The 12,761-nt window shown below is 39.2% G+C and overlaps 1 pseudogene; it reads left to right on the plus strand.

Annotated features, from left to right (window-relative positions):
• The first annotated feature begins 3,333 nt into the window (after positions 1-3,333).
• LOC146914392 (uncharacterized) lies at positions 3,334-4,884 on the plus strand (annotated as a pseudogene).
• The last annotated feature ends 7,877 nt before the right edge of the window (positions 4,885-12,761 follow it).

Here is a 12,761-nt window from a genome sequence, read left to right on the forward strand (position 1 = left end):
ATATAGCATCTAGTGCTCTTGTTCTTAAACATAAACGTGCATGGATTCTTACATGATCATAATCATAGTCGTGCATAGAATCATAACCATAACATACATAAACGTACATAAGTTCATTCACTAGGTTAGCGTTGAACAAACAATATTATCTTGATTCATTTTACGGATAATCCCGGGTGGAGTAACCCCGAGAACAATCCCATACATGACCGATGTACGTACATCGGACTCCCTCGGTGTCGTGCGGGTCCCTTGCGGCTTAAACCGTTCCCCTTAGGTCGAGAACCTCCCGTATCCCCCTAGCGTGGATAACAAGAGACACGAACACCTACATCTTGTTTACTCGGTGACATGCGGGTCCCTTACGGCTTGAATCGTTCTCATCATGAGAACCCCTTGTATCCCCCTGATGTGGATAGCAAGAGACATGCCACCTACACTTATTAAGTCATAGTCTTGTCGTATACATAAGTTAAACATGTACATACTTGATTGTTTACCTCGGAACCTTAATCGAACCGATTAGTGGTAAACTCTTACTTGTTCTAGCTTATACGTTCTTATTCTTAGTGGAGAGATTGACTAATCAATCCATGGCTTAATGTGCTAACTAAACATACATGATCATATGCGAAGAGATTACACTTCGCGTCTTAACATTCTAGGGGTACTTGCTAAACATGCTAGTTCTCGACAACTAGTCGAGGCTCTAGTTCATTCCCTTACTTAAAGATTATCTTGCTACCCAAATCAAACATCATACTCTCGCTTACCATGCTTTACCGTATTTGCCAAATACTTGTTTCATTTATAAGGAAGTCTCCTTTTAAAACTTTAACAATTAGGATCTTGGTTGAGGGGTTTATTTCTCTTAAAAAGACTGCACAAGAAAAACCGCTCGCGAAACACCAGAATCACCCGAAACGAACAAACAATGGGTCTCCCCACTGTCTGCTCGCCATGGCGAGTGATTATGTGTCGGAGGCGAGTACCTGCTCGCCTTGGCGAGTAGGAGGCGAGTGGATACCCCCATTCGACCTTCTGGCTCGCCTTGCGAGCTATTTGCTCGCCGTGGCGAGCTGTGACAGTCCAGCAACTTCAAAATTGATATTTTTGACTTTAAAACCTCAAACCAAGCATCACCAAGTGCTATATGACCCTTAGGATCATTAGAAACCTATAAAAACAGTCATGGAACAAGTACATACAAGTATAGCAAGCATGGCAAGAAAAGGGGCAACTAAACATATACTTAAAACCCTAGAAATTATCATATGATTCATGTTAATTAACAAGGCTTAAACATAATCCCAAAGGGAGGGAAACTAACTAAGGAACTCACATAAATAAGGCTGCACAAGACTCCCAAGCTCAAGCTACCAAAACCCTAGCTCTTGGTTAATTGCTTTCCTTGATTATAACTTTCAAACTTGCTATTCTTTCTTGCAATCCAAGTACCATAGTTCTTGATTATGTAGAAACCCTAGCTTGAACCATCTTCCAACTTACCAACAAACAAGCCCTAACTCTATCCTTCAAGGTAACTCCAAAGCTTCCACCCATTCCATAGTTGTTTCTTGCTTACTTTTCAATCCCAAGCAAAAGACTCATCATAAAGCTTCTTGATCAAAACCAAACCTTAGTTCTTAAATCTTTCCTTGAGAATCTCTTGGTGAAGAGAAAGAGTAGTAATCACAATCCATGGCAAGTTTCCAATCACCTTAAAACCTTGAAGGAAGCTTGCATAACACATATCTTGATTTGGGAGAAGTTTTGAGAAAGATTGAGGAAGAGAAAGAGAGAAGGAGGGCGTGAGGGAGAAGAGAGAAGGGAGAGAAGTTCTCTAACTTCAACCCTAGAGAGAGAAAGAAAAGGGAAAAATGAGATATTTTGGCCACACTTCAAAATAAATATCCTTTAGTGTGAAATTACCATTATGCCCTTGCCTTTAAACGTGTTAAATCCGACTCTGATATTTATTACGTAATGAGCTGACATCATATAATAAATATTTTCCATTAAACTTATTGAACATAAACTTTAATCCTCTGACACGATCGACTGGTAATATACCGATACTGACAGGCGGGATATTACATGAACAGTCCAATGCATCCAACCTATACTTTAAGCAAAGAAGATACTAGAAGAAAAGTAGACCAGAAGCTGTACAGAGGTATGATTGGCTCTCTGTTATTCCTCACTGCATCTAGGCCAGATATTTTATTCAGTGTATGCTTGTGTGCAAGATTCCAATCAGATCCTAGAGAATCTAATTTAACTGTTGTTAAGATAATCTTCAGGTATTTGAAAGGAACAACTAATCTTGGACTTCTCTATAGGAAATCCTTAGATTATCAGTTGGTTGGATTTTGTGATGTTGATTATGCTGGTGATAGGATTGAAAGAAAGTCAACAGTGGCAATTGTCAATTTCTGAGTGATAATCTGATATCCTGGGCTAGCAAGAGACAAGCAATTATTGCTATGTCTACAGCAAAAGCAGAATACATCTCAACTGTAAGTTGTTGTACACAACTACTTTGGATGAAACATCAGTTGGAAGACTATCAGATTAATGCTAACAGTATTCCCATTTATTGTGATAATACTGTTGCTATTTGTTTGTCAAAGAATCCAATTCTACATTCAAGAGCTAAGCACATTGAAATCAAACACCATTTTATCAGAGACTATGTTCAAAAAGGAATTTTAGATATACAATTCATTGATACTGAGAATCAATGGGCTGATATATTTACTAAGCCTTTAACTGTTGAAAGATTTGATTTTATAAAGAAAAACTTGAACATGCACTTTGTGTCTGATTAAAGGTTGCTTTCTCCTGAGTAGGAATTTAGGTTCTGAAGTTTGTTCAGAAGTTATGGTCCATCAGAAGCTCTTTATTGAGGTTCTGAGGAAAATGTGCTTCTGATGATGACGTCAGCATCTGAAGTCCAGAAGCTGGGTTTTGTGCTCCTGAATAGCAGAGTTTGTGGAAACGCTGGAAGTTACTTTTTAGTGACACCTGGCCCACTAACTTGGTAGTTACTCTAAGAATATCTGACGTGGTTTATGTGTACGATTGTATAACGTAAGAGGGAAATGATGATTATAGCATTGAAAAATACTTTCACGCGCCCCCTTTGTCATTAATGTTGTGTTTGTTTGTCCCCCTTCTCTGAATTGCAAACGTTTTTACTCAAAACACTTAGACAATTCACCCACTACTCACTTCACAGCAAACACTTTCTTCTTTCAACCGTTCTTTGCGAAGTAAGCGCAATCTCTCTGCTACTCAAAACTTAAAACCCTAAAACTTCTCCAATCATCTATGGCATCATCTAGTTCGAATCAAGATATTCCAGAATCAACTTATAACATGCAAGAAGGTGCTCTAGAATCATCCTCACAAGAAGCCCCTGCCTACGAGATAAAGGGAAGGAACATGTCCTTAGAAGAGTGGGAGTTAAAGGTTTAAACAGAGAATCATGTGGATTTCAACTCTCTAGCGTTTCATGGGTGTGACATCAGAAGCTACTACGAAGCACAAGGGCTTAGGCCATACTTCAACATGTTGAATGGACCAACATACGAAACACTGGTAAAGCACTTCTGGGTAAGAGCATCAGTTTACGACAAAGCTGCTTCTGAAGCTGAAGAAAGTCAAAAGATTCTACTCAATCCCTCTCTGGCTGGGAAGACGAGAGAGGAAATGGGCTTGGAACCATTCACTTGTGTGGAGATTAGGTCAAGCGTCATGGGAATTCCAGTGTTTATTGCTGAATGGCAAATAGCATCTGTACTCAGAATAGATGCTTCTGGTAAATACTCAGGAGTAGAAATTCCAAATGCCAAGAACAGCCCCTGGAATGAAACTGTCAACATGACCATGTTCAACTCCAGTACTCTAGGAGAGTATGCTGATTTAAGCAGTGAGAAGAAACTTCTTCTGAAGATTCAGAATGAAAATCTGTTACCAAAAGGTGGTGGCAGTGATCAACCTTCACTGGGTCAGAAAGTTTTCCTTCATCACTTCATTCAGAAGGAAAAGGTAAATGTTCCCAAATACATTTTCAAGTACATGATCAAGGAGCTGAGGGAGAGTCAACAAAAGAAAAGGTGCTGGGTTCCTTATGGAAGGCTGATATCATAAATCTTTCATCAACGAGGGATTCTAGAGGCACTCAGCAGTGTCCAAATCTATTTAGATGCACAGCTGGGCACTCTAACAGGAAAGTTCATCAATGGGAGCACACTCAAGCACATGAGGCTGATTAGTGCAGTTACTAAACGTGCTACTGACTTGAGTGAATCAAGTGCTAAGTCTAACTTGGTGGAGAACTTCCCCCCTATCTGCAAGAAAGACCCAATTGAAGTTCAGATGAACTTCCTCAAAGACCACTATGGAACCTATGGGAAGGACATCACGCTGGATGATGTACATGAAGAAATGTATGAAGGTGCTCTGCCTATAGCCAAAAGTAGGAAGTCCAAGAGGAAGGTGACCTCTAAGGAAGAGTATCTTGAGGCTGAACAACCCTCAAAGAAGGCCAAGAAGGAGAAAGCTTCTGACAAGCTTAAGATTGATAGCTCTGGTCTACCATTAATCCAAGAGGAGGTTCAGGACCTGAACCCTGAAGAGGTTCTGAACAAGAGGACTAGGAGTGGCAAGACTGCAACTTCTGCTCGAGTTGTTCCTGATCAACAGGTTGCTCCTGAACAGCCTTTAGTGCCTAAGAGGAAGAGAAAGCCAGTGCTCAGGAAGATCAAAGAGTCACCCTATGTGACTGAGGAAGAAGAAGGTGTAGAAGCTGCTACTGACTTGGTTACAAAAGAGTTAAAGAAAAAGAAAGTTGAAGATGCTGCTGCTGAAGCACTTTAGAAGGCTGTGGAGATTGCAAAGGAAGTTGAGATTCCAGCATCCAGCTTGGCTAGAGCTGATGCAGCTACTAATGCTGAAGAGGTTGTGAAGACTTCTGAAGAGATTCAAGAAATGGCAAGTTCAGAAGCGGGGAACTTGCTTGTGGTTGTGAATGATGGAGGTGTCCAGGAGGATATTACAGCCGGATCAGAAGCTGCTGCTCCAGAAGCTGATGCACAAGGTAATCCTGATATCTCACATACTAATGTTGTAGTAGAGTTACAATCAGACAATACCCCATTTTCATCCTCTCAATCCACCTCATCATCATCATCCACAGATTCAGATGATGGACCCTTAGGCCAAATTTACAAAATCACACACATTAACCCTAAAACCAAGACTTACAAAAAGCCTTCTCAGACTATCCCTTTTGAGCCTATGATTCCTTCAGTTGATGAAAGGATAGGTGAAATGTCTGAGATGAGGAACAAAGTCTGGGAAAAACTGCCTCTGAACCATCCCTTTCAACCACAAATCATTCAACCCCTCAACATGGTTGTACCTGATGAGGTAAATGTTGAACCCTCATCATCTCAACCACCCTCAACCAACCAAACACAAGACACCACTGTCATAGACAATCTGGTTAGTCACTATTCTGGTGAAATACCAGAGGTTAGGCCAAACTTACAAAGAGCCTCTGAAGTAGCCCCTATGGAAGATGCTTCAGAAAGCCCCCAACAATAACTACCTAACCCACAGACGACCTCAACTATTAGCCCGGAACATGTCTCTACTTCTGAGCATGTTTCCTCACCTGAACCTGTTGTTCCTGAACCCATTGTTCCTAAACAACTTGTTCCTGATCAACCCCAATCATCCACCATTCCATTACCTAAAACTGTTTTGAAACCAACTTGCATAAACAACTTTGTTTCTATAGCCACATCTATGGATACTGACTCTGAGGATGATCAAGTTGATAATCAATCATTCACCATGGTTATAAAATCTACTCGTGATCAACCTTCATCCAGTAACACTCAATCAACTAACTCTACAAATAGCCAACCTTCATCATCCAACTTAGCCATTGTACCCACAACTCCACATAAACCTACAAAGATACCCTCACCACCAACCATATTTCTTGATTCTACTCTACTTCAAAATGTGTGTGAGACTATAGGTCAGGAGTTGGTCAAGCTTATCCAAGCTAGAAATGATCTAGTGCATAAAGAAAACTATGAAAAGCGATGGAGCAGACTCAAGGAAAGAGTTGACTACATTATGTCTGCACTTCAAACAACATGCACAGATGCTCAAGATCTGGCTCAATAGAAGCTCAAAGATCGGCTGAAGGGTATAGACAGCAGTCTTCAAGAAGTCAAGATCCTGAAAACTTGGGTGCAGAATCCTCCAAGTATCAAAGGAAGAGAAGTTACAGACTTCATCCCTTCATGTGTGCATCCAAGAGAACTGGACTTGACCTTCTTCAACAAGATCAATTTCAAAACAGGCTCTCCTGATCTTGTTTTGTTGCAAAAGAATGCTCTCTTAGAAAAGAAGAACAAGAAGCTAGAAAAGGAACTTCTAGAGCAGAAGCTACTGTTGTTAGAGTACAAGTCATCAACTGAGGCCAAACAAGATGAAGGCAGAATAAGAGAAGAGAAACTGATCAGAAGCAATAAGGAATTTAAGGCTGAGATGAAGCAACAACAAGAGAAGACAAACATGTTGTTGCAACATATGATGGAAATGTTAAACAAACAAGCCAAACCTTAGTTGCACACCTTTTTTTAGCTTAGCATTCTTCTTTGTCATTTTGTGCTTCTGAATTATATTTTGCTTCTGAACATCTTTTGTGCTTCTGATTGTTTATCTATGCTTCTCACCTTCAATTTCGTTACTCTGATAGATGTGTATGCTCTGATATACATATGATTATATTGTTTGCTCTATTATTTCTGATTAAAATTGTTTTTCTCACTATCTTTTTACTATCCTTCCCTTGTTCTTTAGTTTTTATTTTTTTTGTTGATGACAAAAGGGGGAGTAGTATGTATAGTATTTATAGGCTCTGAGCCCCATTAATTTAATTTTTAATAATTTTAAATTAATAGGACCAACTTCTTATCTCTTAGTCTATTTAATGTGAGAATATTCTGAGTGCTATTACGATTTTTAATGATGAATCTAACTAACTTGAATAGAACTCAGGGGGAGCTTACAAAACTCACCTTAAGAACTATTAGACTCAAGGGGAGCTTGCAAACCTCATACCCTTAAAGTCAACTTGTTAATTGGATTAACAACAATTGCACATTTTAAATACTATTGTTTGTCATCATCAAAAAGGGGGAGATTGTTGGAACAAAATGTGGTTAACAATAAACCTTGAGAGTTTTGATGATAACAAGGTATTAAAAATTGTCAATTAGGCTAGCTAATATTTGTTCAAATGTACAAGACCACATACAAAAATTTACTTCTTAAAATAGGTTCTGGATGAACAAAAGAGAGCTAAGAAATCAACAAAAAGGAAGCTTAAAGCGTGTGAAGAGTGAAGGTGAGAAAAACACAAGAAGGGGGGTTGAATTGTGTTTTGGAAAATTCTTCGTTTCTCCTAAAAACTGAATACACTGGTCAGAAGCTAAGTGAGACAGCTTCTAAAGTGGTAATCAGAATCTAAATGCAGCGGAATAAAACAGAGAGAGAGAAGAAGAACGACACAAAGCAATTATACTGGTTCCTTCCACAATCCGGAAGTAGTCCAGTCCCCCTTGCACTTCCAAGGAGATTTCACTAAGAGTAATATCTGATTACAATTGCTCAAGCACACAAGCAAGAGAATTCCTTTGCTCAAGCACACAAGCAAGAGACTTCCTTTGCTCAAGAACACAATCAAGAGACTTCCCTGCTCAAGCACAACTGCAAGAGACTTCTAACTAAACAAAATTACACAGAAAATTTTTTAAGGTTGAACACTTGATATACGATCAGAGGTGCTCACAATACAAATCAGATACATACTCAATGACTTAAGAATTTCTAAAATGAAACTTAGAGACACAGAAATTCTAAGTGAATGCAGAACAATTTCAACAGAGGTTTGGTACTAGTAAAAATGTTGTGAGTCTTTCGTTCAGCATTACCAAAACTCTAAGTCTTCACTCCTTTATATAGAGGTGTGAAAGAGACGTTGTGAAATTGCCAGCACATCAAAGAGTCGTTGTTGAAGCTTGATCTTTCACCAATGATCTTTTGCATGATTTGGTTGTTGTCCTATGAAGAACCAATTTGAAATCCATTCCTTATCCAAAGGAACATCTATGCAGGCAAGCCGTTATTCTGGAGCTATTTTCTTGTCTTGTAGCGTGGACACAAAACAGAGTAGTGGAGAAGGTGGTTGTACAGTTCGTACACAGTACAATGTCAATGCTTTCGTCCAAAATTGCAAGCACATGCCTTCAAACACCTTTGAAATGACCGTTGCAAAATTCCACTAATCTTTTGTTGTGTTTTCGAATTCAATAGCCAGCTTTTGCAGTGATGATTCTTCAATCCTTGAATCTTTTGCAAATCCAGTTGATCTTCAGCTTCTGGTGAAATGACTTCTGATGAGGCAGCTTCTGATGATGCAGCTTCTGATGATACAACTTCTGATAACGCAGCTTCTGATAACGCAGCTTCTGATAATGTGGCTTCTGGACCTCTTGTCTTCAGGAGCACTATTCTTCAGAAGCACTTTACTGACTTCAGGAACGACTTTACTTCAGAAGTGCTTTTTCTCTTCAGAAGCAAGTTGCCTTCAGGAGCACTAAGCTTCAATTTTGTTGATTCCTTTTTCTCTTTATTTGCTCATTCAGAACCAATAAATGATGTAACTTTTTAATTATGGTCCTGTACACTCAAACAAATATTAGCTAGTCCAATTTACAATTTTTAATACCTTGTTATCATCAAAACTCTTTAAGGTTCATTGTTAAACACATTTTGTTCCAACAATCTCCCCCTTTTTGATGATGACAAACAATAGTATTTAAAATTGATCAATTGTTGTTAATCTAATTAACAAGTTGACTTTGGGGTTCTGAGGTTTGTAAGCTCAGAATCTGAGGTTTGTAAGCTCAAACTCCCCTTGAGTCTGATAATCTTTAAGGTGAGGTTTGTAAGCTCCCGCTAAGTTCTATCCAGGTTAATTAAATTCATTTAGCGTGCAATAATAATCTTAGAGCTTAAAATGAAATGAGTTATAGATAAGAAGAGTGGTTCAATTAATCTTATTTGAAAATTTGATACTCCTCTCCTTAGGTAAGAACAAAAAGATATAAGTTTTTCAAAAAATTTCAAATATCATTAATGGGGCTCAGAGCCTTTAAATACTATCACATATACTCCCCCTTTTGTCATTATCAAAAAAAATTACAAATAAACATAAAGACAAAAAGATTTGAGAAAAACTCAACAAGGAGAGAGTATAATTAGAATTAGAACGGATAATCTCAAAAAATATATAATCAGAACATGAATAACTAAGTAAATCAAACAAACAAAACAATATATACATGCATTGTTGAATCAGAACCATTAAGAATTCAGAAGCAGTAAGAAACTTAAGACAAGAGGTATTCAGAAGCAGGAAGTAGAAAAGGAATAAAACAAACAACAAACAATAATAAACACTAAGGTGCAACTAAGGTTTGGTTTGAAGTTGTTTCATCATCTTCTTCATTTATTCTGCTTGCTTCTTCAACTGTTCTTCAAGAAGTTGTTGCCTCTGGAGAAGCTCCAATTCCCTTGCCTTAGCTTTTTGCTGTTGTTGTGCCATCTGCTGCCTCAGAAGCTTGAACATTCTAGCTTTTCTTGTCATATAATCCACTTCTGAGAAGAATGGCTTGTTTGTCAGAAGCAATTTGGGATTTCCAACTCTAAATCTTTGCCTCAGATTCTCCATTAATCTCCTGACAGAAGCTCCCTTGATTCTGATGCATTTGGCCTTTACATCTTCAATTAACTCAGCAGCCCTGTTCTGAAGTGATGTCCATGCTTATTCATATGCATTGGTGAGATCAATTGTCCTTCTTTGATTCACCAGATCATGCATTTCAGAAAGGATCTTGAGTAGCTCAACGTCAATATGTTCAGATTCCAGGATGTCCAAGGGTGGTTGTTCAAGAGTTTCCAGGTCAGAATCACTAAGCATAAGGTCTTGAACAAGGTTGGATTCTGGAATGGTGATTTGATGAGATGGAGTTGAGAGTGATGGCTGGTCAGAAGCAATTTGTGATGTTGAGGTTGAGGCTTGGAGATTGACTTGAGAATTGTCAATATCCATGGGAGTTGGTTTGGGAAAAGTTTGTTCTGGTTGTTGGTTTAGTGGGGAGTCAGTTTCAGTAACAGTTGGTGGTTGTTGTGGTGAAGTTGGTGTTTGGATGTTGAGTTGGGGGTCAATTTTAGCAACAGGTGATTGTGGTTGTGGCGGTGATGAGGGTTTGGGTGGTTGTTGATGGGGGCTTTCTGAAACAACATTTTTAGAAGCAACTGCTTCTGGAGTTGTTTCAGAGGCTTTCTCTGAGTTGGGCTTGACTTTGGGTAACTCACCAGAGTAGTGGAGAGCAAGATTTTCTAAGACAGACGTGTCTTCTTCTTGCTCAGTTGCTGGTGGTGAAAAAGGTGAGATGGGGGTAGAGGTGACTGGAATCTGACATACCTTGACTGTAGTTCCAGCTTCTGAAGTGGTAGCACCTGGTGCTTTTAGAACCGCTTCTGAAACTTTATCAGCCACTTCCTTGACTTCTACAGACTTCTTCTTGAAGAATTCATCACACTTTTCTTGTCCTGAAGTCTTAAGCCTTTGATCCCTCTCCAGGTTGTACTGAGCTTTTTTCCTTTTTATCTCAGCTAGCATCTGAACAGCTTGCTCATCAGCTTCTTTCTCTATATCAGGAGTCACTACAACCATTGGAGTGAAGGTTAGTTCAGATGCCTTCTTATTGGGCTTTTGCTCTTTTGCCTTTATCCCATCAAGAGCTTTATCCAGATGCTCTTTTGTGATGATGGACTCTGATCTACCTTTACTTCTTTTCATGGGAATAGAAGCAGCCCTAATTATCTTCTTCTCCTTTCTATCTGCTATCTCATTAGTAGCATATTCCTTAGCCATTTTGGCCTTGGCAGGAGTCAGTTCAACCATGGAGATTTTCATATCTACAGGTGCCTTTTTCTTCTTCAGCTTGGGGTCAGCTTCCTCTTTTTCCAGCTCATCCAAAGCTTCATCCAGTTTCTCTTTGTGATACACACTTTCAGCTTTCCCTCGCTTTCTTTTGGCATCCTTCTTTTGCTTGCCCTTATCAGTAGATGCTTCTGATGCAGTAACACCCTTAACCTTCTTTACTTTAACAGGAGCAGCTTCCTCCTGAGTACTTGCATCTTCTTCCAAGACATACTTAGCTACTGATTTTGCTAAGATTTCAGGATTACTTTCTTCAAAGATTGAAGGAAAGTCTCTGATAATCCCAGTTTCTTCTGTGGTCATCTCCAACCACTTTTCATCTTCAGGAGTTTTCTTGATAAACTTCATAGAAAATAAGCTCCTGCTACTGATAGTCCTTTCAACAGTAGAAACTTCGAAGCATTTATCAGAAGCACTCCTTGTCTTTTTCAAGAAATCTAGCACCCTTCCTTGATAAAAGATCTCAGATAGCAATCTTCCATAGGGCACTTGTTTCCTTCCTTTGACAGTGCCTTCATTAATAGCCCAGCAGAGATAGTCCATTACATATCTAGGGAAATTAATCTTCTCAAGCATGGCCATGAAGTAGATTGCCAGTTTTTATTGATGATTTGGTTGGTTAGACGCTCCTGCTCTTAGAAAGAAGCAATCAGTACAGAATTTCACTAACATCCTGTGATGAATTTCCATTTCTGAAGGCTTCCCTTCTGAGTCTCCACCCAGAAGCAAGTTGTAGTAGCTTTTCAGCAGGACATCTTCCTTCTTGACTAATTCTTGGAATCTTCCCTCTGCATCCACTCTACAAGCTTTAGCTATAACATCCTCAGTGATGGTTATAGGAATTCCCATCACTTCAGACCTTATTTCTAAGCTATCAAAAGAGGTAGGATTCATATTCACCATCATCTTCCCTTTCTTTGACCCTGCTTGTTTACCTACGACCTTCGCAGGCTTTCCATTGTACACCTCAGCCCTTAACCAAAAGTCCTTGACCAAGTTCACATAGGTTGGCCCATTCAGCATCTTGAAGTACTCAGATAGCTTCTGAGTATCTACCAGACTTTCCATGTCCACTTCGTACTTCTTAAGTGAAGCGAAGTCCACTGGTGATTCTATTTGAATGATTAAGGATTTCCATGGAATAGTCATAGTCTTCTCTTTGTAAACAGACCCAGATTCTGATGCGCCTTGCAAGCTTGAAGTAGATTCTGAAACCTTTGAGCTTGATGATGCCATTAGATGATGATTGAAGAAGATGATGATTTTAGGGTTCTAGGGTTGAGAGAATGCGCTTACTTCGCAAGTAGAGGTTTGAAAGCAAATGTGTTTGTTGTGAGTGAGTAGTGTGTGAATTGACAAAGTGTTAAGAGTAAAAACGTTTGCAATTCAAAAGAGACAAACAAACATAACATTAATGACAAAATTGAGGGCGCGTGAAAAGTACTTTCAAAGCTATTAAATCATCATTGCCCTTTTAAGTTATACACCAATACATATGGGCCACGTCAGAAGTTCTCAGAGTAACTACCAAGTTAGTGGGCCAGAAGTTACCATAAAAAGTAACTCCCAACGTTTCCACTAACTCCACTATTCAGAAGCATAAAATCCAGCTTCTGGACTTCAGTTGCTGACGTCATCATCAGAAGCGAGTTTTCCTCAG

The sequence above is a fragment of the Medicago sativa genome, chromosome 6 (assembly GCF_051527215.1).
Source record: "Medicago sativa cultivar Bolivia chromosome 6, Bolivia_mono, whole genome shotgun sequence".
Lineage (NCBI taxonomy): Eukaryota > Viridiplantae > Streptophyta > Magnoliopsida > Fabales > Fabaceae > Medicago > Medicago sativa.